The sequence below is a fragment of the Narcine bancroftii genome, chromosome 7 (assembly GCF_036971445.1).
Source record: "Narcine bancroftii isolate sNarBan1 chromosome 7, sNarBan1.hap1, whole genome shotgun sequence".
Lineage (NCBI taxonomy): Eukaryota > Metazoa > Chordata > Chondrichthyes > Torpediniformes > Narcinidae > Narcine > Narcine bancroftii.
The window spans coordinates 183,071,839-183,099,695 of record NC_091475.1 but is presented as its reverse complement, the minus strand read 5'-3'; the positions used below and the strand labels follow the sequence as shown (position 1 = coordinate 183,099,695).

General features: G+C 40.8%; 1 protein-coding gene across 6 annotated transcripts in view; it reads left to right on the top strand.

The window, feature by feature from the left end:
• stard13a (StAR related lipid transfer domain containing 13a) overlaps nucleotides 1–27,857 on the top strand; it is a 684,147-nt gene that overhangs the window by 917 nt on the left and 655,373 nt on the right. For all 6 annotated transcript variants that reach the window (XM_069891632.1, XM_069891628.1, XM_069891627.1 and 3 more), the window contains exon 2: nucleotides 18,994–19,145. The gene's annotated coding sequence lies outside the window, so the exon portion shown is untranslated. The remainder of the gene's footprint in view (nucleotides 1–18,993; nucleotides 19,146–27,857) is intronic.

The window sequence follows — 27,857 nt, the reverse complement described above, 5'->3', positions numbered from 1 at the left end:
AGATCTGTCTTGATAGGATCATGTTGTAGGTGACAGATATGGTGGAGGATAATATGTTGGATGAGGAGGGTGATAGGTATTCTTTTTGCATCTAAGGGCGGGGGGGAGGTCAGGGCGGATCTGCAGAAATGGAGGAGGTGCGGGTAAGGGCTGAGAGACGAAGCCATTTTTTTTGAAGAAGGAAGACAGCTTGAATGATCTGAAATAGAAGGCCTCATCTTGGGAGCAGATGTGCTGGAGACCGGTAAATTAAGACAAAGCAATAGAATGCTTAAAGGAGACAAGGCGTGAAGAAGTGTAGTCGAGATAATTGTGGGAGTTGGTAGGTTTGTATAATATGTCTGTAGAAAGTTTATCTCCCAAGATGAGAAATAAGTGGTACAAATGGATCAATTTGCCCTATTAGCATTCACAAACAGAACTTCCTTAGCAGGCCCATTGCTTCCATCTGTTCTTAGCACACCAAATTAACTTCCTCATATCTTGACCCCATTTTCTCTCCCTTGATCAGTCTCTTACTGTCTATACCTGGCATACCTCCCATTGCCCTTCACCTCTTTGATGACTTTTGATTCCCAGTTCCCACTGTTTCATCTTCACCATGGATTTCCATCTTTGTATACCTCTATCCTCCATCAGGAAGGTCTTCCAGCTTTCTGCTTCTTCCTGGAACAACTTCTGACTAGTTTCCCTCCACCAACACTCATCTACCTAGCAGAACTTGTTCTCACCCTTAATAACTGTGTTTTTGATTCATTTCCTTCCAGTCAAAAATGTAGCTATGGCACTCAATTGGTTCTGAGCTATTATGTCCTTTTTGTGCGTTACTTGGAACGACCTTTGTTCTGCATCTACCCTGGCACCACCCCTCAATTCTTCTGTTTCATTAATGATTGCATTGGGACTGTTTCTTGCACCTATGCAGAACTCATACATTTTCTCATCTTGCTGCTAACCTCCATCCTCCTGAATTTCACGGACCATTTCTGACACTTCTCACCCCATCTCATGAGACAAGCTATATACCGTACTTGTGAATTTCTGAGCCTCCTGCACTTTATTTATTCACTATCTCATTCATGTGATGTTGGCAGGGCAATAGAAAGTATCCTGTCAGAATGCATTACAGTTTGGTAAAGGAATTGCTCTGCCTGAGACTGCAAAAAAAATGTTGAGTTGTGAATGCAGTTCAGACTGTTGCACAAACCAGTATCCCCTGCATTTACTCTGTCTACGCTTTCTGCTGCCTCAGAAGAGACCCACCCGGTCACACTCGCTTCTCCCCTCTTCCGTTCAGCAGAAGATACAAGAGTTTGAAAGTCCATACCACCAGTTTCAAGTACAGCTTCTTTCCCATTGTTATCAGACTCTTGAATGGACCTCTCATGACCTTGTTAACCCACTTTATCTTGGCCCTTGCACTAATTTAACTCCACTTTTCTGTAAAATCATCCTCTGCACATTCATTTTATTTTGCATGACCTGTTGCACTTATCTAAATCGAATACCATACAAAATATTTTTCCCTCTATCTCAGAATATGTGACAATAAATAATTCAATTCAATGAATGGTGTGGATGGTGCATGCCTTTTGTATTTGTTTAAATAGCTCCTCAATCTGCTAGTCATTTCATCAAAATCACTCCTTCGTTGAGAAAATAAGAGTATTTACAGAAGTAAATCACAAAAATCTGCAGACACTGTGGTTGAAGTAAAAACATAAAGCTGGAAAAACTCAGCTGATCAAACAGTGTTCTTTATGAAGCAAAGGTAAAAATACATAAATAATGTTTCAGGCTTGAGCCCTTAATCGAGGTATGGATGAATGTCGGCAGGCATCAAACAGAAGAATGGAGGGTGGGGGGGGGTGTTGGCAAAGGCAGGAAATGATAGGTGGAGAGGGGAGGAGGGATGGTTAGGTGGGTGGAGGGGGAAGGGAGGGGAAAACTGGAAAGGGTAGAGGAAAAAAAAGGCGAGCATGTTAGCAGTCTCTTTACAGATGCTGATGACTGCACTTAATGCAAATTCAGTTAATATGCGTGAACATTTAGACAAATTTGCCAATGTCTGTAGTAATATTAGCTTCACAATTAGCACATAGAAATGGAAATTATGCATCAACCTACACCAAACACCCCATATATGGAACCAAACATCTTAACTGTCTACATCTAAATGTCTTCTCATCACTGATCATCAACACAGGTGCACCCCAAGGATGCGTGCTTAGCGCACTGCTCTACTCTTTATACACCCGCGACTGTGTGGCCAGGCATGATTCCAATGCTATCTACAAATTTGTCGATTACACCACAGTTGTCACAAACGGCAATGAGGAAGCGTAGAGGAGGGAGATTGATCAGGTCGTTGAATGGTGTAACAATATCAACCTTGCACTCAATGTCATTAAAAAAAAACAAGGAGATGATTGTGGACTTCAGGAGGAAGTTAGGGGAACATGACCCAGTCCTCATTGAGGGCTCAGTAGTGGAGAGGGTCAAAAACTTTAAATTCCTGGGTGTTAACATCTCTGAGGACCAAAAACAGTGCCTTACTTTTCATGCACTATTAGTATTATTATTTTTTTTATGGTAATGTCATAAGATGGTTATAATATGTAGGTTTGCTCTATGATGCTGCCATAAAACACTGAATTTTATGACTTGTTCATGACAATAAACCCTGATTCTGATTCTAATGAATGGTCAAAAGTTTAGAGGACAAGTTCACATAAATTGGAGCACTCTTTCAAGGTCAGTAAACATTGATGACAGAGTCAACAACAGGATAACAAAAGCCAACTTTGCTTTTGGAAGGCTGAGAAGTAAAGCCTAGAAATAAAGAAGAATCATCCTAAATATTGAGTTGAAGTCATACCCACCTTACTCTGTGCTTGTAAGACATGGATGGTATACAGCAAACATAACCATTTCTATGTGAGCAGTATGTGCAGAATACATCACATTAAGTGGTAAGACAAGATTCCAGGATGTGCACACAGTTGAAAGAATCACACATCAGATGGGCAGGACATGTTATTAGACTGCCTGATGATAGGATAACAGCATCTTGCGGAAAACGGGCATGTGATGGATAGAGAAAGAGATGCAGTCTCTTTTTGAACACCCCTGAAGAATGTCAACATTGACATGTACCACAGACAACAAAACACATTCTTTTTAGCTTAAAATGTCATGCTCATTCACATGAGGAAGTCAGAAGGTAGGAAGCAAAGAGAAAAAGAGAATCTTGAAAATTAAAAACCAGTCATACTAAAGCATTCCCACACCTCTATACCTGTAAGAAAGGAATTTTCATGCCCATATTGTTCAGCTCAGACACCTTTGTTCACATTGCAATTATTATTTCACTTGAAAATAAGTGATAAACCACAACGACAGTTACTAATCACAGCAGAATTTAGGACAGCCCATAAGTTGTAGACAATTTGTGGTTCGTGTTGCCTGGGTGATTGCAGGTTGTCTGAGGTTCTGTCTGAGCATATCTACTTTGTATGAATCTTGAGTTCTTCGACGTGGATCTGCTTTGCAGTGGTCCCTATGTTGATGGTAATGTTTTGGTGCAGGTTAATGCAGATGAATGGCAGATAATTTTTTTTTGCAGTCCTTTGCTTGGATGATGACTTGATATAACAGGTACTATGCTTTGTTTCATGCTTGTGTCTCTGATTTTAAAAAAAATGTTAATTTTGACAAGGCGTGGTCAAGCATTTTGTCAAGAGAAAAATCATATTAGAGTTAACTATCCCAACTATTTTATTGCTGATCTTGCTTAATCAGAGGGCTGCTTATCTGCTCACCATGGCATTGAAGTTGCCTGACAATGCACCTCTATTTGGAATGTGGATGAGGAATTCAAGGTGGGAATAGAGGGGTAGAATTCTTCCTTGGCCTTCACAAAGTTTTCAGAGTTGAAAAGCTTGAGTGTTGGTGCCATGTTAGAGTGAACGGAAGGGACAAAGGCATTCTCTAATTCTATAAAGGAGTCAGTGAGGCAGTGGAGTACCTCATTCTTGACAACAAGGTCGCTCCAAAAAGACGGTATTCTCTTGCTGTTTGACAATCCAGAAATTATAGTTTGATAAATAAACTGGCCATTGTGTTACATTCATTGTAGTAAAGCATCCGAGTTCCTGAACTGTGATAACAGAGAAACAGTTATAAATGTTACTGCCAAAACTATCTATGAGAGTCCAGAATTCCTGGCTTTCCAGGTCTAATATGAAATTATAGAGAAGTGTCTTTTAATATGGACTTGCCATTGCACACCAGCTACCACACAAACATGATGGAGTAAGGTCATGATCTTGGTGGTGGAGAGGGAGAATTGGAAAGGCAGGTGGAGTAATCTCCTTAATTCTTTATTCTATTGTCACCAGCTTTCTTTTACAGCCTTGTAAAAATGTACCCACTCGGTACTCAAACCAAATTCACTTAGAAGATCTCTATTCTGTCATTGTTTTGCCTCCTGGTTCTTGAATCTTATTTTGGCTGATGTCATATCAGTGGAGACTTGAGAGAGAGCAGATGATGGAATCTGGAGCACAAAATAAACTGCTGGAGAAATCAGACGACCAAGCAGCATTTGTGATGGGGGGGGGGGCAGACCCTGCATCAGAGTCCATTATAAGGAGAAGAGAGGCATAAGGTGAAAGGTGGGCCAAGGAAGAGTGAAGGATGATGGGTAAATGAAGGAAGATGGGGTGGGATGGGTGGAGTTGGTTGGAAAAATTTTATGGATACCTTGGTTAGCACTCAGGATGCATTCTTCTGAACCTGAATGTGAATGCAATTAGTGCTAAAATCGATTATAGAATTATGTATGGAGAGGTACTTCAGTTAACCTGATACAAATCCAAAAATAAATTATCCATAAAAGAGATTTTGGGGGGGATTGGATGAACTGTGGCAAATGGTGCAGCCAGTGCACACTGAGATATGGAGCCTAGCACTGTAGCTTGACTGGCACAGCGAGTGTAGATCATTGCTGGGCACTAGAGTTTGGACAGACCATCCAAAGCTGTACCGCCATACAGTAAATCCCATCCAACAAGAGGTGATGAGATGGACTGTCTGATTGGACCTTTGCTGGTATTTCTCCATGCATGCTGACTTTTCCCATTGGAGCACATGGCAACTTTGAAATTCCTCCCAGAATATCACATGAGAGAGTGAATGCAGTGGTTCTTCACTATTTACATTGGGGAATCTACATGATGATTCTTTAGCAGGGTTACACACACATATCTTATACTGCTTACGTAATCCTACCTTAATGGATTGTTACCCACTTTCCCCCAATGACTCTAGCTGTAGTGATATTACATCCTGGATCACTCATTGAAGGATTATTTCTGCCTTCTGTAAGGCCTACAGTTACTGTAGCCACTCTTCAAGCTCAAAGCTCTGAATTTGAATTTAAGCAACTGGAGGAAACCTGGCAAACGAGTGCTTTGGATCTCCTACTGCCACAGGAAATTCAGGCAACGGGACTCAGATATGCATCATTTTGATTAGCAGAATCTCTATCTCTTTAGAATCAAATTGATAATTCTGATTCATTTTTATTTTTACTTTTTGTTGGTTGATAAGCATGAATTGACATTTCCTTCCCATTCTTACCTCTCAGTTTAACATATTACTTGTTTAATCGTTTCTTCCAACTCTTAAATGATTCATTCTATTCCTGTCACATCCTTTATATAATGATTCAAACTGAAATGTGGAAACTGCTGATATGATGTTTATAAGGAAATCAGTTAAAACAGCTTACTTGCGATATTTCAAAAGACATGATGTTTGTCAGGTAGTTTGGATTTTTAAAGTTTTTTTAGGATTATTTAAGCCAGTGCGCATAATGTTCAGTGGACATGAATTGGACATAATATTTTCCACCATTTAAGATCACAGCTTATCAGAAATTCAGACTGTTGTGCTACTGCCATGCAAACTGCATAAGTAAGTACCCTGGTGCACTGAGATACCTAACTGGTTATGGATGTAATTTTGAACGTTATTATTATTCTACAAAGCCTATGTCCTAACCAGTTGATTTGATGCATTTTTTCCATCTTATTACTGCTCAGACTTACATATATAACAATTATATAGGAAACTTCAAAAGCAAAGCCATTTTCTCACTGCGCAGTCCATTTCAATGTTAAATTTTCTACTTAGAAATTCAGTTTGATGCTTTTTGATTTGACGGACTTAGATCTGGGATCAAACAAATGTGCCACCATATGAAACAGAAGTCAGCTTCTAAATGTACTTACCGTTGATGGAAATATAGTCATTAGTGTCAGAGAATATCTTGACAGTCGCTGTGGGAATTTCATACTTTCAACAGATGCAACCCAAAAGAGTTAAAGATTGAAAATAAGCTGCAGGTTATTTTATATAGAATAAATATGGATGTCATTTACAATTGAAGTCAAAAAGTAGCTTCATATCTTGCTAGTGAGTCTAGGACATGAACTCATTAAATGTCAAATGTGTTAGTTCTGAAGTTAAGGATAGTTTCTGAATGTTGAATCTATCTGTTTGCTCTTCTGCTTGGCTCCAAATTTGCTGTGATTCTCCAGCTTTTATCGAGATCTTATCATTTATAACCATATAACCATATACGGAGCGGAAACAGGCCATGTTGGCCTTTCGAGTCCGCACCAGTTCACTGATTTTGTGCGTCCTCTTCAGGCATTGGTCCCGGTAGATCTTCATTCAATAACGATGGGCGAATTCAATGCAGGTGGAATCAGTCATAGAAATGTTTGTGAAACGCGCAGTTCAATATTTTCTGACAATGGCCCACAATTTGTATCATAGCTGAGAACTATTTTAATAGAAATTATATGGTGACATTATAAGGCAATTATTTCTGATTGATTTTTCGATCGGTATTGTTGATTCTAAATATTTCAATAATTCTTTTACTTTTAAAGCAAAGCATTCTTTAAAAACATTTTTTATTTTAAAATTACTGCTGTTTAAATGCCAAAACTGGAACTGGGGGGCAGTGCTGTAACTTACTCTATTCAGAAGTTTAAGTGGTGATTTGATTAAAACTTTCAAGATTTTTAGTAAATGATACAATATTATTTTATCATAGTGTTGAAATTGATTAATTGTTGTAATATTCAGTAAAGTTAATGTGCTTTGGGGGGAGCACAAGGACAATATTTGATCAACTAGCAACACAAATATCAATACACAAAAGTGCTGGAGAAACTCAGAAAGAAATGCAGTATTCAGAGGAAGTAAAAAGCAGTCAGCATTTTGGGCTTGAGCCCTTCATTGGAAATCCCAAAAATCAGCCAGAAATAGAAAAAGTGGGATAAGGGGGAGAGGAAAGGAGGGATGAAGGGAATGGGGAGGACCACAGACTAAGAGGTAAGAGGCAATAGGTAGGCACAGGTGGGAGGGTAGCTGAGAAATGATAAGGCGAGAGGGCAGGGGACTCAGGATAGCTCTCTGAGAGGAAAGGAAGGAAAATAGTTGGAGAGGTCAAGGAAGGAAGCTGGTCCATTATGGAGACATCTCCATCTGTACTTTTCAGTCTTGATAAAGTGCTTTGACTCAAAATGTCACCCTTTTTCTACCACTGATTCTGCTTGATCTGGTGAGTTCCTTCAGCATGTTGTGTTTAAATATTTAGATTACAGGAAGCAGTTTCTTGTATGTCACCAGTCTTTTGTCTAAACTCACTTGTGACCTGTATGCAACAATCAGACTGCTACGTGCACTGTCTTGGAAAATCAATGGGAACAGTTCATCACACTGCCAATGCTGAGATCCTGAAGATCATTGCATCTCCATTTCATTATATTTTCCCTCTCCTCCTTGTCTACCTTTTCTCTAATTATAGAGAAGGATGCTGGAATCTTAAGCAACACACAATTTGCTGGAGAAACTCAGTGGGTCAAGCTGCCTCTGTGGGAGTAAAAGAATTGTCAACATTGATGACTGGAACCCTTCATCAACACTGAGATCATGGAGTAGTGTGAGCTAGTATAATGTAAATCAGGTCACTTGTCTGAGTGCTACTGGTACCATGTAACCCAGTATGATCTATCACATTGTTGAGTGGATGGCGACTAAACAGGCTCCTTCACCTGGTGCGGAAGATGGCTAGACACCCTGAGGATGAAAAAGGGTGATGAATCCTCTCATAGGGTGAACGGCCATCTAGCTAACACATGCCATGAATATCCCTTGCATAAAAGCTTGGTTTGGCCATTCACTGCAACAGAACTTCCCCCAGCCGTCTTGGACCTCACCATGCCACTGAATCCGGGAGGGGTTGTCGAGAGGGTGGGTCTGGACCTGTAGAACCCTTACACTCCTAAAATCCATTCATGCACATCCTGTTCCTTTCTGAGGAGTGGGGTATCCTCGTATCAAACCCACAAACTGACTGAAAGGAACCATCATCATCCTACAGGATGGATAGGCAGAAGAGGAAGTCTAATGAGCATGGGTAGATTCAGGGCATTGGTAGACCAGGGAGAGGTGAGGAATGATGGACAGATGGAGGAAAATGAGTCAAGGTGGGGTAGGTAAAAGGCAAGGACAGAGAATGCTAATGCTAATTTTGATCAGAAGAAAAGGTGTCAATGGTGGTGTCATGAGAGACCAGATGGAACCAAAGAGGGGATTGGAGAGAGCAGAAAAATTCAAATGGTTAAATGGGGGTAGAAGAGCAAGGAACCAAATAGAGAGGGAGATGAGAATATGTGGGGAACTGGGTGAGAAAGGGGAAAAAATAGGTGGGGAATGGGTAAAATGGAAGAAACAAAGTAGTTCGGAAGAAGAGAGAGGAGCCTTTACGTGAAATTGGAAAATTCATTATTCATACTGTTGGGCTGTGGCTGCCCAAGCAGAAAATGAGGTGTTCTTCCTCTAGTTTGCATTAATCTCGCTCTGGCAATGGAGAAGGCCAAGGATTGACAGGTTGGTGTGGGAATGAGAGGGGGAATTGAAATGGCATGAAACCAGGTGCTCAAGATGACCATTTCAGATTGAGCATAATTGTTCTGCGAAATGGTCCCCAAGTCTGCACTTAGTATCAACAAGGTAAAGGACACCATGTTAGGAGCACTAAATGCAGTAGATGATGTTGAAAGAGGTGGATATGAATCTTTGTCTGACCCAGAAGTGCTGTTTATGTCCCTAAGGGATGGTGAGAGATGGGGTGTAAGAGGAAGTGTGGCACCTCCTGCAATTGTAGGGTAAGTTCAAAGTTCAAAATTATTGTCAGAGTATACGTGATATCACATACAACCATGAGATTCTTATTCCTGCAGGCTAGGCAGAATTTTGACTTATCGGCAGTGTACACTGTACTCAGAAAAAATGCATAGAAAAAATGAAATGTAAACAAACTGACTATTCAAATACAGAAAAATATAAATATACAGTAATAAATAATGTGCAATGTAAGACTTCTTAAATGAGCCTCTGATTGAGTGTTGTTTAGGTGTCTGAACTGTAGCAACAGTTCCTAATACTAGAGGTATGAGTCTTGTGACACCTTATCCTCTTTCCTGATGGCAGCAGTGAGAGCAGAGCATGTGATGATTGCTACTGCTTTCCAATGACAGCGTTCAATATAGATTTTCTCAATGGTAATGAGAGTTTTTCATGTGATATAGCTTTTGCAGGCCTTTCCTATCAGGGGTATTGGTGCCCCCCGTGATGCAACTGTTTAGCACACTTTCCACTACATATATGTGGAACTTTGCCAAGTTTTCTGATGTCATACTGAGCCTCCAGAAACTCCTGAGGTAGTAGAGGTGCTGATGTGCTTTACAATGATGTTAGTATGTTCGGCCCAGGAAAGGTCTTTTGAGATAGTGGCTCCCAGGAACTTTAATTTGCTCAATCTCTCCTCCTCTGATCTCCCAATGATCACTGGATTGTATACCTCTGGTTTTGCTTTCCTAAAATTTATGATCAGCTCCTTGGATTTGATGGCATTGAGTGAAAAGGTGTGACTAGTACACCATTCGGCCAAGTTTTTAATCACCCTCCTATATGCTGACTCGTTGCCTCTTTTTATACAGCCCGCTACCATGATATCGTCAACAAATTTGTAAATTATGTTGTTGTCATGCCGAGCTACGAAGTCTTAGGTGTAAAGTGAGCAGAGCAGGGGAGCTAAGTACACAGTCCTGTGATGCTCCAGTACTGATGAAGATTGTGGAGAAAATGTTCTTGCCAATCTGCACTGATTAGCGCCTGGAGGTGAGAAAATGCAGGGTCCATTACACAATGGGGTATTGAGGGTCTTGGAGCTTTTTGATTAACTTTGAAGGGATGATTGTGTTAAATGTCAAACTTTTGTCAATAAAGAACATCCTGATGTATGCGTCTCTACTGCCCAGATGTTCCAGGGTTTTGTGCAGAGCCAGTGAGATAGCATCGCTGTTGCTGTAGTAAGCAAATTGGAATGGATCCATGTCACCACTTAGACAGCTGCTTCAGCACCAGTCTCTCAAAAAAATTATCACTCTGGAGGTGAGTGCCACTAGTCGGAAGTCATTTAAGCAATTTACTACATTCATTTTGGGCACGTGTACGATTGAAGCCTATTTGAAACAAATGGGTACCATGCCCTGTCGGAATGAGATTTTGAAGATATTCATGAAAACACTGGCCAGTTGGTCAGCACAGGTTTTCAGTACCCGGCTGGGTACTCTGTCCAGACTGGTCACTTTCTTGGATTTACTCTCCTGAAGGCAGTCTGTACGTCATATTTGGGTACTGTAATGGATTATATCATATTTTATATTGTATGTAGCTATGTTTTTGAAGGGGATAGATTGTGGGAGTAGTGTAGGTCACAAACAAACATTTCACAAAACAGATCTCATTTAAATTGCCAGACAGAAATGCCTATAGAGACTTCACAAGTAGTTGTTAATTGGACATGCTGTGGAGTAATGAATTATTGTTTTGGAAAGCAACAGATGAGTGGACTCTAGTGTTACAATCTGTCTGAATGTAGGTTGCTGTTCTAAGAGGGTCATGTGGTTTTCTCTTAGAGAAAGAGAAAGAATTCAGTTCTCAGAAGATTGGGTCAATCTTTCTGAATGCAATTTGCTGTTCGAAGAAGGTCATGCAATTTTGCAAGCAGAGGGAGAGAGGAGACCAAACAGGCTTTCTCTAAGGGAGAGAGAGAGAGAGAGTACTGGTTTTCTGCACCATGGAAAGCTGTCAGTTTGTTTAAAACCCTATTTTGAAGATGGGTTATGAGTTCTGAGTTCAGCCTATTCAAAACCCATGTGGTCTATACAAGGGGAAATGGGTGGCTAGAGTGTTTAACCTGAAATAAGGAAAACAAAAAGAAACTCTTTGGTGACCTGAAGAAGAGGTTATCATTTGGAAAATACTGATGGGGCAAGTTTCTTCGGCAAGACACTGAGGTGGCTGATTGGAGGGAATCAGTTTGTGTGTGTCTAACGAGCAACGAATCTCTCTCTGAAACCAATGAGAACCTTCCTGAGCGGTAACCAATTACTCTTAAACACAAGAACTTGGTGAAAATTCATAAATTTTAAATTCTGTGCACGATATAAGAATTGCCTTATACTGGTGAACTTGGAGGAGTGAAGTGAGATTGGACTGTGAATCAAAGAACTTTTCTGAACTTATTCACGTGCTTAGAATTAGGAGGGGGTTAAGTTAAGTTAATAATAATAAGTTAAAATTTGATCATGTTTTTATGTTTAAAGAAAATTAACAATGACTTTTGTTTAAGTTACCATTGTTTTGCTGAATTTCTATTGCTGTTGGGTTTTGGGGTCCTCAGGGCCTGTCACAGTACTGACAGTAGAGGTTCATCAGGAGATGAGGGATGTGCAGTGTTTCTTCTTTGTTCTGGTGGTCAAATCGGGTGAAGAAGGCATTTAGCAGTGAAGCATTGGTGTCTTTAGAATTGTAGCAGTTTATGTCATTTAGGCCCTGCACAACTGTCGGGTATCCTTCATTGTTTCCATTCTCATCTAGAATCTCCACTTTTCCTGGGAGATGGCTTTCCATAGGTTGAACCTGCTCCTTCTATAGTGTACCTGATCTCCAGACATTCACTCCTCCACAACTGTTTTAATAAGGTCCATAACAGCCCTAGTATAGAGGACAAGTCGTGTTTTTTGAGTTGGGAGGACATTTCAGGTGTCTTGGAATGGGAGCCTTCTTTGCTTGAAGGCTAAGAAGATAATTTGATGTCAAAATCTTTGTGGAGAAAAATGACAATAATATAGACAATTTCTCCAGAGCAAAATAGGATATCATCTGAACAGGTCAGAGCAGAGCAGATGCAGTGGAGGCGGAGAAACTGGGAGAAATGGATGGCATTGTAACAATAGGTGTAGTCTAGATTTTCTTCAACTGTACTGGGACTGCCTTTGAGAGATCTCTCTAAACACTGACTCTCTTCCTAGCAATTGATGTGGCAGCTGTGAGCTCGGCAAAGAGATCCTGGTGGAAATCACAAAATCCTGAGTTGGTACTCAAATCTGTGTTTAAATGGCATGGCACAATTTGTTTTTATATTTATTTCCCAGTTTCTGAGATTTTATTTAGGTGATAAGATTGTAGATTATTGCTATATGCTTCATTTTCAGTGCTTATGACCCCTCCACAATTTCCATCGGTGCCAGACTACCACAGGGCTCTGTTCTTGGCCCTTTTTCAACTTGCTAGATACCTATGAATATGTGGTTTGGTAGAACAACACCACCATCTCCAAATTTGCTGCTGATACCACGATAGTGGTTTGTATAAAAAGGGATGATGAGTCAGATGAGGGAAATTGAAAACGTGGCTGAATGATGCACCAGCAACAATCTTGCACTCAGTGTCACCAAAACTAAGGAGCTGATTGTGACTTTAGAAAGGAAAAACTAGAGGTGAATGATCCAGTGATCACTGGGGGATCAGAGGAAGAGAGCGTGAGAAAATTTAAGATCTTGGTAGTCACTATCTCGGAGGGTCTTTCCTGGACCTAACACACTTAATGGCATCATGAAGAAAGTACATCAGTGCCTCTACTTCCTCAGTAGTTTGCGGAGGTTTGGTATAACATCGAAAACCCTGGGAAATTTCTACAGATCCATGATGGAAAGTGCGCTGACCAGCTGCATCAAGGCCTGGTATGGGGGCCCCAATACCTCAATGCGTAAAGCCCTGCAAAAGATAATGGACACAGTCCAGTACCGCACTTGCAAGACCCTCCCCACCATTAAGAAATCTGCAGGGAATGCTGCCATCAGAGAGCAGAGAGAGCATCAAGGATCCACATCACCCAGCACATGCTTTGTTCTTGCTGCTATCATCAGGAAAGAGGTATAGGTGCCATAAGACTCTCACTACCAGGATTAGGAGTGGCTCCACCCTCAGAAACAACAAATTAAATCTTGGACTTATTTAAGGATTCTTACTTTTGCACTTTATTATTATTTATTTTCTCTCTGTATTGCAGTTTGTTTACATTCATTATCTGTTTACAGTTCTTTATTTTTTTATAGGCTGTGTAAAGTTTTTTTTGCACTACAGTTAAGTGGTAATTTTGCCTCGCTCACAGTAAAAAGAATCTCAGGGTTGTATGTGATATCATGTTCTCTGACAATAAATCTGAAATCTAAATAAATCTGAAATTGGATATGAACATTGTACAATTTATTATTTATTGTTATATGTTTCGCTGACAAAGATAAGAACTCCAGTTTCAAATTCAGAGGCCAAAGTGCTGCTGATTCTGGAATTCTGAAATAAATGAAACATTGGGAAAACTCAACAGTTCAGAGAGTGTCTGTTTAGAGAGGGACAGGGTTCATATTTTAGGTTGAAGTGAAACACGACAGTCTGCTAATGCTGTGATTATAATAAAAACACAATGCCAGAGACACTCAGCACTCATACAGCATACTTTATATAGTAAAGGTACATAACGAAGTACTGGGCCTGAACCCTTCAATATGTCAACAGGTGCCTGAATAAAATGGCAGGAGTAGAAGAAGCAGGGACAGAAGTGCACATCCCATTCTTAGGTTGATTATCTTTTATAAGAACTGGGAAAATTTAGAAATACTAGATCAAAACATAGGTGCAGAATGATGCCTTATGGCCCATCTAATCTCAGGGTTGTATGTGATGTCATGTACGTACTCTGAAAATAAACCAAACTTTGAACTTTGAAACCTCTCCATCTTACGAATTAAGTCTAATATATTTCTCAGCCCCATTTTTATGCATTCTCCCTATAATCTTTGACATCCTTACTAATCAAGAACCTAGCAACCTGTGCTTTAAATATACATGATGACTTGGCCTCCACAGGTGTCTGTGACAACGAATGCTAAAGGTGCACCACTAAAGGTGCTAAAGAAATTTAAAAAATTAAATTCTGAGATATAGCACAGTATATCCCTTTTGGCCAATGAGCCCGTGCTGCCCCAATAAATTAATTAACCTACAAACCCAGTATGATTTTGGAGAATGGGAAGAAACTAGAGCACCCAAGGTAAACCACATGGGAATGGGGAGAACTCACAAGCTCTTTACAGACAGTGCCAGATCCGAACCTGGGTCACTAGTGCGGTAATAGGGCTGCGCTAACTGCTACGCTCACCGTGTCACCATAAATTTCTCCTAATCTCTGATCTTTTATTCTGAGGGTGTAAAGGACCAGGAAAGATGGTATGGTGCATAATGGTGGTGATGGCTGAAAGAAAGTGGAAAAGAATGGTGTTTAACAAAAGCTGATTTAGCCTAATCCAGTGCTGGTTCTTGTTTCCCTTTGCTTGAAGGCTAAGAAGATAATTTGATGTCAAAATCTTTGTGGAGAAAAATGACAATAATATAGACAGAATTTCTCCAGAGCAAAATAGGATATTATCATCTGAACAGGTCAGAGGATTACATTGGTTAGGAACCTGGAAATATATATCATTTTAAATGAGATGGTACTCATCCATAAATTTCAATGACATTCATTTGGCTTCAGGGAGTATTTGCTCAGCTAGTGAAGACATACAAGTGAATAAATACAAGAAATAGAATTTTGCTGATTTGCAAAGTCAATAAAAAGTTGCATGAGAGACACCTAATTTAAATATGGAATGATGGTTCTTTTGAAATATCTTCATCATTGATTGACACAAATGTCTAAAATGTCTGTAAGCAGAAATATAAAAATTGAGCAATATGAAAGGTGACTAATCGGAGGTTGTCAGTACAATACTTGAATCTTGGAGCTACGATTTTATATAAGCCCACAGGGGAAAAGACGGTTGGAAAAATAAACCAGTGAAGTCATTAAGTAGTAATGTCAAAAGAGTATAAGCAGGTGGATGGTGAACTGTAGCTTTTCCTGTAGGTGTACTCTGACTTACTGGGAGAGTTCCTTCATTATAAGAGCTACTAAATAAATGTTTTCTGCAGACTTGTTTTAGATTTAGACATATAATATGGCAACAGGCCCTTCCAGTCCTCAAGCCCTTGCTTCCCAAATACACCGATTAACCAACAACCCCCATATGCTTTTGGAGGGTGTGAGGAAACTCACACAGCATCACCCACACAGATGCTGTGAGAATTTACAAACTTTTTATAGGCGCAGCTCTGATACAAACCCTGGTCGCTAGCACTGTAACCGTATAACAATTACAGTAAAGAAATTGGCCATCACGGCCCCTCTTGTCCGTACCCATTTAAGTTATCTCCTCTAGCCCCATTTACCTGCTCCCTATCCATAACCCTCCAATCCCCTCACATCCATGCACTTATCCAACCTTTTCTTAAATGACAAAATTGACCTTGGTGGAACCACTTCTTCCAGAAGGTCATTCCACTCTGAGTGAAGAAGCTCCCTCTCATATTACTTATAAACTTTTGCCCCCAACCCTTAACTTATGACCCCTCGTTCTAATCTCACCTACCCTCAAGGGGAAGACCCTATTCACATCTACTCTATCTATCTCCCTCATGATTTTAAATACCTCTATCAAATCTCACCTCAACCTTCGATGCTTCAATGAATAAAGACCCAGTCTACTCAATCTTTCTTTGTATTCTAGATACTGCAATCCAGGCAACATTTTAGTAAATCTTCTCTGCACCCTCTCTACCTTATTGATATCCTTCCTATAATTTGGGGACCAGAACCACATACAGTATTCCAAATTCGGCCTCACCAATGCCTTGAATAGTCTCAACATCACCTCGCAGATCCTATAGTCTATGCCAAAAGCCTTCTTTACCACTCTATCCACATGAGATTCCACTTTCGAAGAATGATGAACTGTTATTCCAAGATCTCTCTGTTCCTCCACATTCCTCAATGCCCTCCCTCCCCTTCACTGCATATGTCCTGTTTTGATTATTCCTCCCAAAATGAAGCACTTCACACTTATCTACATTAAACTCTATCTGCCACATTTCAGCCCACTCTTCTGAGCAGTCCAAAACCATCAGCAGTCTCTGAAAACCATCCTCATTATCCACAACTCCCTCTATTTTTGTATTGTATTTACCAACCCATTTTACCACTCCATCATCCATGCTGCACAAGTTGTAGAAGCAAGCATAAAGTTTTTGCCAGAGGAGAACAGAGATTTCAGATTTATTGTCGGAGTATATACATGGCATCACATACAACCCTGACCTTTTTCTGTGGGTGAGGCAGAATTACCACTTATTGGTAGTGCAAAAAAATTGTACACAATGCGCACATATAAACAAATAAAGAAATGTAAACAAACTGACTGCAAAACAGAGAGGAAAAAAATGGATAAAGGTCCAGAAATAAGAGTCCTTAAATTAGTTCCTGATTGAGTTTATTGTTGAGGAGGCCGTTAGTGGATGGGGTATCAGCTGTTCCTGAACCTGGTGGTGGAAGTCTTATAGCACATATGCCTCTTTCCTGATGGTAGCAGCAATAACAAGAGTGTTTGCTAGATGGTGTGGATGCTTGATAATTGCTGCTGCATGCCGACAGCAGCGTACCCTGTAGATGCTCTTGATGGTGGGGAAGGTTCGGGCTGTGATGACTTGGACTGTTTCCACTACCTTTTGCAGGGCTTTATGCTTTATTGGTGAACCCATACCCAACAGTGATGAAGCCAGTCAGCACACTTTCCACCACACATCTGTGGAAATTTGCCAAGGTTTCTAATGTTATACTAAACCTCCACAAACTCCTGAGGAAGTAGAGGTGCTGACGTGCTTTCTTCACGATGCCATTAGAATGTTGGGTCCAGGAAAGATCCTCCCAGATAGTGACTCCCAAGAGCTTAAATTTCCTCACCCTCTCCGCTTTTGATTCCCCCAATGATCACTGGATAATATAAATAAGAGAAAAAAGATGAATAGTTCAGCTTGATTGAAATGATCTGAAATTTTTACTTTGTTAACTTGGATTTTCTCCTTTCAGCTAAAGGGAGATAGGTCCTTCTTATTTAACCTCTAAAGAACCCTCTTAATTTTTTATACTACATTTCAAACCCCCCTCACCCCCACCCCATCATCATCTGTTTTATCCTGGATTCTCTTTTCTGCTATTTACTTTCAGTCATGACATATTCCCAGTAAATTTCCTGCTCACCCTCTTCTGACTAATCACATCTTCTTCGAAATGTAGTAACTAAAACTGAAGAGAGTGGTCAAATTGTGAGTTCACAAATGAGACATAACACATGAATTTATATTCATGATTATGCAGAGAAGAGATACGAATATGTGGGGAATGAGGGATATGAATCCTGCCTAAAGCTAAATGGTGACAGCAGCAGAACTTTAATCTGGGCTTTACAAATGGGGGCTGAAGGACCTGTTCCTGTGCTACACTGTTCTACACTGAATTTAGGCAATAGTTCCTCATTCCTACATTCAATTTTTTGATTAATAAAGCAAAACATCTCATAAACCTTTCTAATCACCTTCTGTACCTGTCTTGCTACCTGGAGATCCCTTTGTTCCATCTCATTTCTCAATATCCTTGTATTTGTAACATTTCCTTTGTCTTATTGCATTTTCCCAATGCATCACTTCATCTTTCTCTGGAGTAACATTCCATTTGCCACTTTTCTATCCATCTGTTCAGATCAACTATTTCTCCAGAAGTTAAAAGCTTTCATTCTCAAATCAAAACCCATCCACAATTTTTGTATTTTCTGTAAGCTTCTTAAATATGCACTTATGTTTGGTTTAAATAATTAATATAGGTGTAGCGGCAGCTACACTGCTACTGAAAGAACACACAACCAGATGGATTGAGCTCAGTGAGTAGAAAACTGGTTTATTGCTGGCTGCCGGGCTGGACTTATACTCCCAGCCCGGACCTGGCTGAGAACCACGCTGGGGGGTGCCGACGTCACTCGGGCATCACGTGGTCCCCTAGTGCGGGCTTCTGAGCCCAGTGCTGAGAAGAAGGGGAAACCCCTGACAGCACCATTTTGGCCGGCTGTCCCACCGCGTGGATTACAAGCGGGGCCGGTTCGCCTGCCTAGTGGCATGCCGCCACACAGGCACCAATGCTTGATGCCAAATAAGTGAATTTTCCAGTTGCTTGAGATTGCATGTTGTGTGATTAATGAACTGACCGCTGGGGTGCCATTTTTAAACTTTTGTATTTTTTTACCTATTTATGCGATATTTTTGCCAGTTGCTTGAGGCTGCCAATTGCTTGAATTCCAGATAATGTGGATTTTACTGTACATACACAAAAATTAGTCTTGGGGAGAATAATATTAAATTATCTATCCATGGGAAAGTTATCAGCTGTTAATGTTGGTTTAAACAGAGTCCAGTGCCAATACATCTGAAATGTTTAGATCCTCTGAAGGGCATGCTCACAGCAAGAGAGGTTTCAAAAGAGATGGGTAAATAAGATTTTTTTCTGAGTTAGAAACGCATTCTGCAGTTGCCATTCTCTGGATCCAATAACTGCATTAACAAAATTGATTTTTTTTTCAGGGTTTATAATGAAAGTTTTTATGATTTTGGATGTGTGGCTTGACCATGATGTTAGCATATATGAGGACCAGTCACATCACTTGCACTGGTGATCACTGAGTTGATCTGAATATGCAAAGTCAATCTGGGCAGACCAGCTGGACTCCTGTATGGTAAGTGTTGTGCCTGCAATAATTGGTTGATGGCAGATAAACATAATTTGTAATCTATATCTGTAATATGGATGATAATATGGAAAATTAGATCACCAAGTCTGCAGATGACACTAAGATTGGGGGCTGTAGTGGACAGTAGGTAACTCTCTCTAAGTTTGCAGTGTGATCTCGACCAGTTGGAAAAATGGGCTATAAAATGACAGGAATAATTTAATGTGGACAAGTGTGAGGTATTGCAATTTGGCAAGATGATCCAAGTCAGGACTTTCACAGTAAATGATGGGGAGTTGCAGGGTGCAATACAAGGAGCTGGGAATGCAGATAGATAATTCCTTGAAAATGGCTTCACAGGTAGACAGTCATAAAGAAAACTTTTGGCACATTAGCCGTCATGAATCAAAGTATTGAGTATAGGAGTAGAGATGTTATTTTGAAGTTGTACTAGACATTGTTTAGGCCAAATTTGGAATATTGTGTGAAGTTTTGGTCAACTACCTACAGGAAAGCTATCAATAAGATTAAAAGAATTCAGAGAAATTTTACAAGAATATTGCTGGGACACAGCTGACTTATAGGGAAAAGTTGAATAGGTTTGGGCTTTATTTCATGGAGTTTTAAAGGAGATATAAAAGAGGTAGAAAAAATGTTAGTGTAGTGCTTGGTACAATCCTATTGAAGCACCAGCGACCCATGTTCAAATCCGGCACTCTCTGTAAGGAGTTTGCATGTTCTCCCTGTGACCTGTGTGGGATTTCTCTGGGTTCTATCACTTCCTTCCACCCTCCAAAACGTATAGCATTGTAAGGCTAATTGGGTGGCACAGTTTTAAGGGCCAGAAGAGGTTTCTAACAAGCTGCACTGTTAAAAAAAAAATCCTTCATTACTCTTGTTTAATGAATGTTGGATTCACTAATTCTGCCAGTACATGGTAGCAATGCTTCAAGAAAATAATTGAGAACTGTAATTCACTTGTATTTTGTAAAGCATTTTATGTCAAGACTTGAAGGCAGTGTGTGGAAAAATTAAAGTGAAATCTCATTCGCATATTGGGTTTCTGTGGAGATAATAATGAAGATTCATACCTTGATGAAGGGCTCAATCCCAAAACGTCAATTATGTATTTTTACCTTTGCTATATAATGGACAGCTTTGTGTTTTTACTTCAGCCATGGTGTCTGCAGATTTTCATGTTATACTAATGATGATTCTTTCCTTGTTTAAAAAAAAATGAATGATCAGTTTGAAGCACTTGTAGAATGTGGATTGAATGATGTTGCTAATAAAAATGAGACATTAAAATTCAAGACAATAATTGCCTTAACGCCACTCAACTCTTGTTCACTTGTTCTGTGCAAATGGTAACAGCCTCACTGAAAAATTTACTTGAATATCTCAAAATGCAAATACAAAACTAATTTAATTGGCCACTAGGTGATGCAATAAACTTAAACGTTTGCACTGTTGATTGTACTTTTTTGAAGAGAGAAATATACAGTATATGATTTACATTTTATGAAACTACCTCTTCTCTACCTCTGCCTCTTTGTTCACCTTAAGGGTGTTACTTCTTTGACTGAGCTTTTGGTCATTTCTCCTAATATGTCTTTACGTTGCTTAGGGTCAAATTTTGTTTGAGAATGCCTTGCAACATTTCATTACTTTGGACAAATTTTCTAAGTATGGTACTTTGTTTTAAAATTTAAGTCCTTTTGCATTCTATTGAATTTTCATTTTTATATGAATAACAAGAGCTGTTAAAATATTAAAGATCACATGCAATTTTTAAAAATTAATTAGAAGATTATTGAAAACTACTATACCTACATGCCTCTTGTTTCTGAAAAGGAAATGCTTAATGTGAACCATTAAACACAGTATTTGTAATTTTGCATTCTTAAATATTCCAACTTGTCCATACAGTACTCTGCTTGATTTAAAAAATCAGTAAGTTATTTCATGATCATTGGTTGGATGAAATCCTCACTAATATAGCCAATCTTTGATATTTTTTTCTCTCCTTTGTAACTAACTTTACATTTCATTTTGCAATAATCAGTGAACGAACACAGAGAAATTATCTTCGGGTCTGCCTGGGAAAAAAATGTTCATGTGGCATATTGCTGCCAAGCTAGTATAGAAATGAGAAGGACTGAATGGAAAACCAAATAAATCACACAGGAAAATGAGAGCATGAGAAATGTAATCAGCACTGCATTTACCATTATCAGTTGATAATATTCCATCTTCATGTAAAGAATTTGTTCATTTAAACCTAATTTCAATATTAAGACATGTACCCAGTAATCCACAATAATGAAGATTTTCAAATGATTAATAATAGTGTAACACTATTACAGCGTCAATGACCTGGGTTTGCCTGTAAGGAGTTTATATGTTCTCCCCACGTCTGCATGCATTTCCTCCGGACACTCCAGTTTCCTCTCACCTTTCTAAATGTATGGGGGTCAATTGAGGTATTTGGGTGGCGGGGACTCATGGGCTGGAAGAGCCTATTACTGTGCTTTACGTATAAACTAAAAAAAATTAAAAAATTATATCAACAGTTTGCCTGTCTATTTAGTGTTTCAGAAATATGTTAAAAAACAGATAATATTCAAAGAAAAGGTAGCAATCTCCAACTGTATCTTTCAATCAACACCTCCGGAAACAATTGATACTCATTCATTTTATTGTCATTTGTGAAATATTCTAATTAAGAATGTTACAGCATTTGCCTGCAAAACAGCAGTCACTTCATGTTAATTCATTGCGCACATAACTCTTGTCAACATTTCTAAGAAATTGATTAATTTGATGAATCCTCACAGGGTTCTGATGAGATTGTAGCTGAAATTCAGTCTCTGTATTTACGGGATAATATAGTTACATTGAAAGCTGTGCAGAAATGGTTCACTAGTGTGATTCCTTGGTTGAGCAGGTTGATGTTCAAAGAATTTCAACAGGGTTCTATAATCATTAGAATTTGGAAGTAAGAGATGATCTATTGAAGCATATAAAATTTGGAGGGGGATTTATACTAAGGGATTGTTTCTCCTGGAGAGGATATCGATAACTAGGGACATTGTTTCAGATAAGACGTTGCTCATTCAAGAGCAGTGGCATATCTAGATCAAGTGGCAGCCTTTGGGTGCCTCTGACATTGACTCCCCCCCCGCCCCCCCGTTAAAAAATATCACTTTAAAAGTGCACAAAAACTGCCATCACACACAGGCTGCAAATACAAGGTGCAACTCTACGAGTATTTAGTTATGATTTGATTCTATAATTTGAACTATTTTGTTCAGTTTGTTCCAATAAATAAAACATCAGTGAGTACTTCTCATTTTTATGTGATGCAATGTCTAAATAAATTAATAACAATAATACCCACCAATTCACAGATTATTTTTCGAGGTATTAATTGGAAAATCTCTCTGGGTGGGCAGATCGGGTGGTTGGTGTGGCTGTCAGCGGGCAGGTGGCACGGGATGTCGGTGGGGCTGTCAATGGGTGACTGGGGTGGGATGTTGGCGGGGCCGTCAGTGGATGACTGTGTTGGGCTGTCGGCAGGGCCATCAGCGGATGGCTGTCGGGGCAGAGAGTGGGGCAGCCAGGGGCAGAGGGGAGCTGTCAAGGGTGGCCGGGATGAATTTTGACAACCCCGCCAGCTGGCCGGCCACTGGGCCACTTCGGCCTTCAAGGCACCAGCAGCTCAATGCGGGATCAATGGGAAAAATGGACTTCTTCCCTACCCATAATCCCCCAAGCAGCTGGAACCCCTCTGTATTTCCTTGGCTGGTGCTGGCACTGGCAGAGGGGTTCCAGCTTCATGGGGGATTATGGGTAAGAAAGATGGCCATTTTTTTACCATTGATCCTGCATTGAGCTACCATCAGGTACAATTTGCATGTTCGAATGACCATAAGCAGCCTGATGAGATGTCGATCAGGAGCGGATCTCCAGGATGCTCAAGTGAGCCATGGCAGTGCAGCACTGCACCCCTGGGATGGAGATTAATTATTGGGCTAGAGGCTTGGTTATTGGGCGGGTAAGGTGAGGACAATGGCAGCCCCCTGCAAGTGGCACCCCTGTTCTCTGCCCCACCTGTCATTCCCTAGATAAGCCTATGTTCAAGAGAGAAGATTTCCTGGAGAGTTATAATACTTTAGAATTCTCTCCACCAGAGAATTATTGATGCAGATACTGACAGATATGAATAACAAGAGAGACAAGAAAAATGGGAAAAAGTTTAGGAAAGTTGTACTGAGGCAAAGGTTGTGTTGAGACAAAGGTTGGATCAGCCACAATCTCAACGAATGACACAATAAGCTGACGGACCTTTTGGCCCACCATTGATTTATTTTTTTAATGTTCAATGAGCCAGTCCTTCAAAGACTTTGTTTTTATAGAAATGTAACAGAATCTGGATTTTGAGCTCCCCCATTGATCGGGAACATATCAAGTCATTTGTTATTAACTAAAGGCCTGCAAAATGAAAGATTTAATTTCAAGTTTGAGGCACGTTAAATTGCAGGATCTTCTATTTAATTGTAATATCCAAGTGAGCTGATAGATGGCAGCTCTGAAATTGAAAACATTATTCAAAACATTCCCAAAATAAACGGTCTTGTTGATATGAAAAAAAGCAGAAATGCTGGAAGAACACAGCAGGTCTTATAGCATCTATAGGAGGCAAAAATATATTACTGACGCTTCAAGCCTGAGCCTTTCTTCAAGGTATGAGTAAAATGCAGACATGCACTTGCATTAAAAGGCTGGGGAAAAGGAAAGAATGGATGGGGGAGGAGTAAAGCAAAAGTCAAAAGAAGTTCATTGGATATGATAAGAGCCCAGGAGATAGGGAAGGTGAGAATGGGTTGGGGGGGGTGGTGTTTTTGGCTCTATGAAAGGAGACAGAGAGAAAAGGAAAGAGGAGCGGTGGGGGGGGGGGGGGGAGAGAGAGAGAGAGAGAAAACAAGAGTAAAGAGTGGGGGAGGTGGGGGTGGCTAAATTGATGTCAATGTTATCAGGTTGGAGGATGCCCAGAAGGAATATGAAGTGTTTTTCCTCCAATTTGCAGGAGCTCTCAGTCTGGTATTGCATGAGACCATGCATGGATAGACATGCTGGCAAGGGAATGAGGTGAATTGAAAGGATGGCCACTGGGAGATCCACACTATTGCGGTGGACAGAGCCGAGGTATTCTATGAAGCAATCTCCCAGACTGTGTCCAGTCTCTCCGATGTAGAGGAGACCACAACAGAAGCACAGGATACAGTAGATGAAGTGTTGCTTCATAGACATTCGGCTGCTTTTTACTCATACCTTGAAGAAGGACTCAAGCCTGAAATGTCAGTAATATATCTATACCGTTATCTCTGAGTTCCTCCAGCATTTCTGTGTTTTTACTACAATCAAAGTGTCTGCAGACTTTCATTTTTCACTCCTTGTTGGTAGGAAACAAGCAAAACCTGTAAGAAATTATGTTGGCAAACGATGCATTTTAGGAACCAATGGGAGCGTTGCCTGCGATTTTTCAGGCATTAAAATTCAATTAATGTTGCAGTATTTTTTTGCAAGCTGTATTCCCAACGCTGAAGATGTGAAATTTAAGCATATTCTGTGCTAATCTCTTAGATATGGTCGTGCTCCTTATCAGTTATATGAAAAGGAAATCTGAAGGTTCCAGGCCTGATAGTTACCCCTGGTTATTAGTTAACAACAATATTGTGGTGTCATTTCCATTTCTTTTCCCAACACAGTTAAGTAATTTATCACAGGATGAATCTCACATGCGAATTGTGGGATGTTATCGGGGGTATTGTCTAATTTGGTCACTATCTCTAAAGGGATTTGGTCGCATTATAGACTGAGAGAAGCAAGGTATAAAGTACTGAGGAAAAATATTCATAATTGATAGGATATATTTAATATTTATTTGGGAAATTCATAGCTTTAGTGAATTGTATTTAAATCTTAAACTGTATTAAAATTTGAGAATTTTGCCATGTCTCACTCTTCAAAATTTTCATAGAACAAGTCGTTTTGACCACGAGGTCACAGCACTTAAATATCCTTGAAATCACATACAATCAAGATATCTTTTGTATTGTCAAGGTGTAAACAATGAAATAACCTCACTTTTTGGAGGGGAAGTCATATTTGAGTCAAGGAATTTTATTTGCTTGGGTTGAAGTCTTATTCTTGTGAAGAAGAAAGTAACCAAAAGTAATTTTATAGTGGTCGCTACTTGGCAAGCAAACCATAACTCAAAATAATTGACTAATATGGAGAAATGGTGCACGGACCAGAAGCCTGTATGGCTGGGACCACAGCCAATCAAAGGCCAGCTCACCAGTGATGTCAAATTCGCCTGCAGCAGCAGGAATACTGGGCCCAGTGACAGGAAGCTGGGTCTATAGAAGCAGGGCTGGGAAGATCTTGACTTCACTTACACCTGTGTGTATGTAGTTCTTTTCTCGCTCTGCAGTAGCACCTCACTACATTGGTTACCCCAACTGGTCCAAATTCCATTTGGACCGAAGATGACCAATCCGTCTATTATGCTTCATGCAATTTCGCTAAAACTGCCAACATTCTGGACATCGCAATGACTGATGTGGTTTGAACAGGCAGAAGCTTGATTTCAACTGCGGCAGATCTCCACCCATTCCACGAAGTACTATTATGTGGTGAGCTCACAAGACCAGGACACTGCAGCAAGGGTCATTGATTTCCTACAGCAGCCTCCAGAACTGGGCAAATAGGCCCTAAAAGAGCACTTTCAGGCTCTCAAAGCGTGAGTGTGCCGGCTGTTTGCTGCACCTGAATGGCTTGGGGGACAGGGCCCCATGCATCCTCTTGAACGATATGCTGGGTTTGGTCGAGGGGTACAAACCTTGCCTGCTCTTTGAGCAGATCTTTCTGGAGCAACTGCCTGAGGACGTCTGCGGGTGGACGTGCTCTGGAGAGCAAACCAGGACAACAGAGCATTGGTAGAACAAGTTGCTAGGCCCCACACTCAGCGACCAACAAGGCTGCATTCGACGATGGAAAGGCAAATGGACTTTCCTTATGCACAATACTGTTTCTACGGAGTACGGAGGCCCCCCATGTGTTTCTGGGAAACGCCATGCCCATCCATCCCTGATGGCCATGGTGGCTGGTCAGCGAGATAGCCTCTTACAAATCTAGGTCATACTCTCAGGTTGATATTTCCTGGTGGACACGGGCGTGGAGGTCAGCCTATGACACCCTGAACGGGAAGCCGGGCCTAACCCTGAAGGCAGCAAACACGTGGACCTTCACGCTGGTGGTGGTGGCACAACCACTCCTGGGCGCAGACCTTCTCCTGGCGCACTGCCTACTGATAGACCTGAAAAGACAGCGTTGGTACATGCCAAGACATTCCAAACTTTTTCTCTGGGTGAAGCAAAGCTACCAGGCCCCAACCTTGACTCAATTACCCTCTCAGGTAATGAGTTCATTTGCATTCTAGCAGAATTCCCCTCCATATTGGTGCCACAGTTCACCTCAACCGAGCGCAAGCACAGGGTGAGGCACCATATTCTCACAGAGGGGAGTCACACCAGGGCATTCTGCCTCTCTGCAGAAAAACTCAACTTCGCCAAGGAAGAGTTCAAGAAAATTGACGAGATGGGGATCGTGCAGTGCTCCGACAGCCCTTGGGCCTCCCTGCTGAACGTGGTTCCAAGGCAGCAGGAGATTGGAGGCCATGCGGAGACTACCGCTGCCTGAATGAAGCCACCATGCCAGATAAATATACCGTACCGCACCTACAAGATTTCACAGCAAATCTACCAGTGATCCGCATATCCTCCAAAGTCAACCATATCCGAGACTATCACCAGACCCTAGTCCACTCAGATGACATCCCAAATACTACCCTCATCACCCTGTTTGGGTTGTTCAAGTTCCTGAGGATGTCCTTCAGACTCATCAACACAACCCAGACATTCCTGGTGGAAGCTGATGGATCCTGTGAGACGGGATCTCAAAGTTCGCATTCATCTACCTGGATGACATCCTAGTCACCAGCTGCAACTACCTGCCTGAGCGACCTTGGCCTAACAATCAACCCGGCCAAATACCAGTTTGGGATCAAAACCATCAACTTCCTGGGCCACAGGATTAACAGGCATAGAGCAATGCCACTACTGGAAAAAGTAGAGGCCGTCATGCACTTCACCAAACTCCTCACACAGTGAAGGGCCCATAGGAATTCGCAGGTATAATCAACATCTACCGCATTTTCATACCAGTAGTGGCCTGCATCATGTGCTCACTGTTCATGTTAATGTCAAGGAAGAAGAAAGAAATCACCTGCGACAAGGAATGATTGGCAGTCTTCGAGAAGGTGAAGGAGGCACATTGCTGGTGGACCCCAGGACAGATGCCCCAACAGCCTTCGTGGTAGGTGAATCTACCAGGGCGGTCGGAGGATTTCTAGAACAATTGGTCGAGGACAATGGCAGCCTCTGGCCTTCTTCAGCAGCCACCCTCGACCACCCCAGCTGAAATACAGCGCCTTTGACTGAGAGTTCTTGGCATTCTACCTCGCAGTCTGACACTTCCGCTACTTTCTGGAATGAAGACAGTTCAAAGTCTTTATGGGCCATAAACCAGACATTTGCATTTAATAAAGTCTCAGACCTGTGGTTGGCTCGACAGCAGAGGCACCTGTCATAC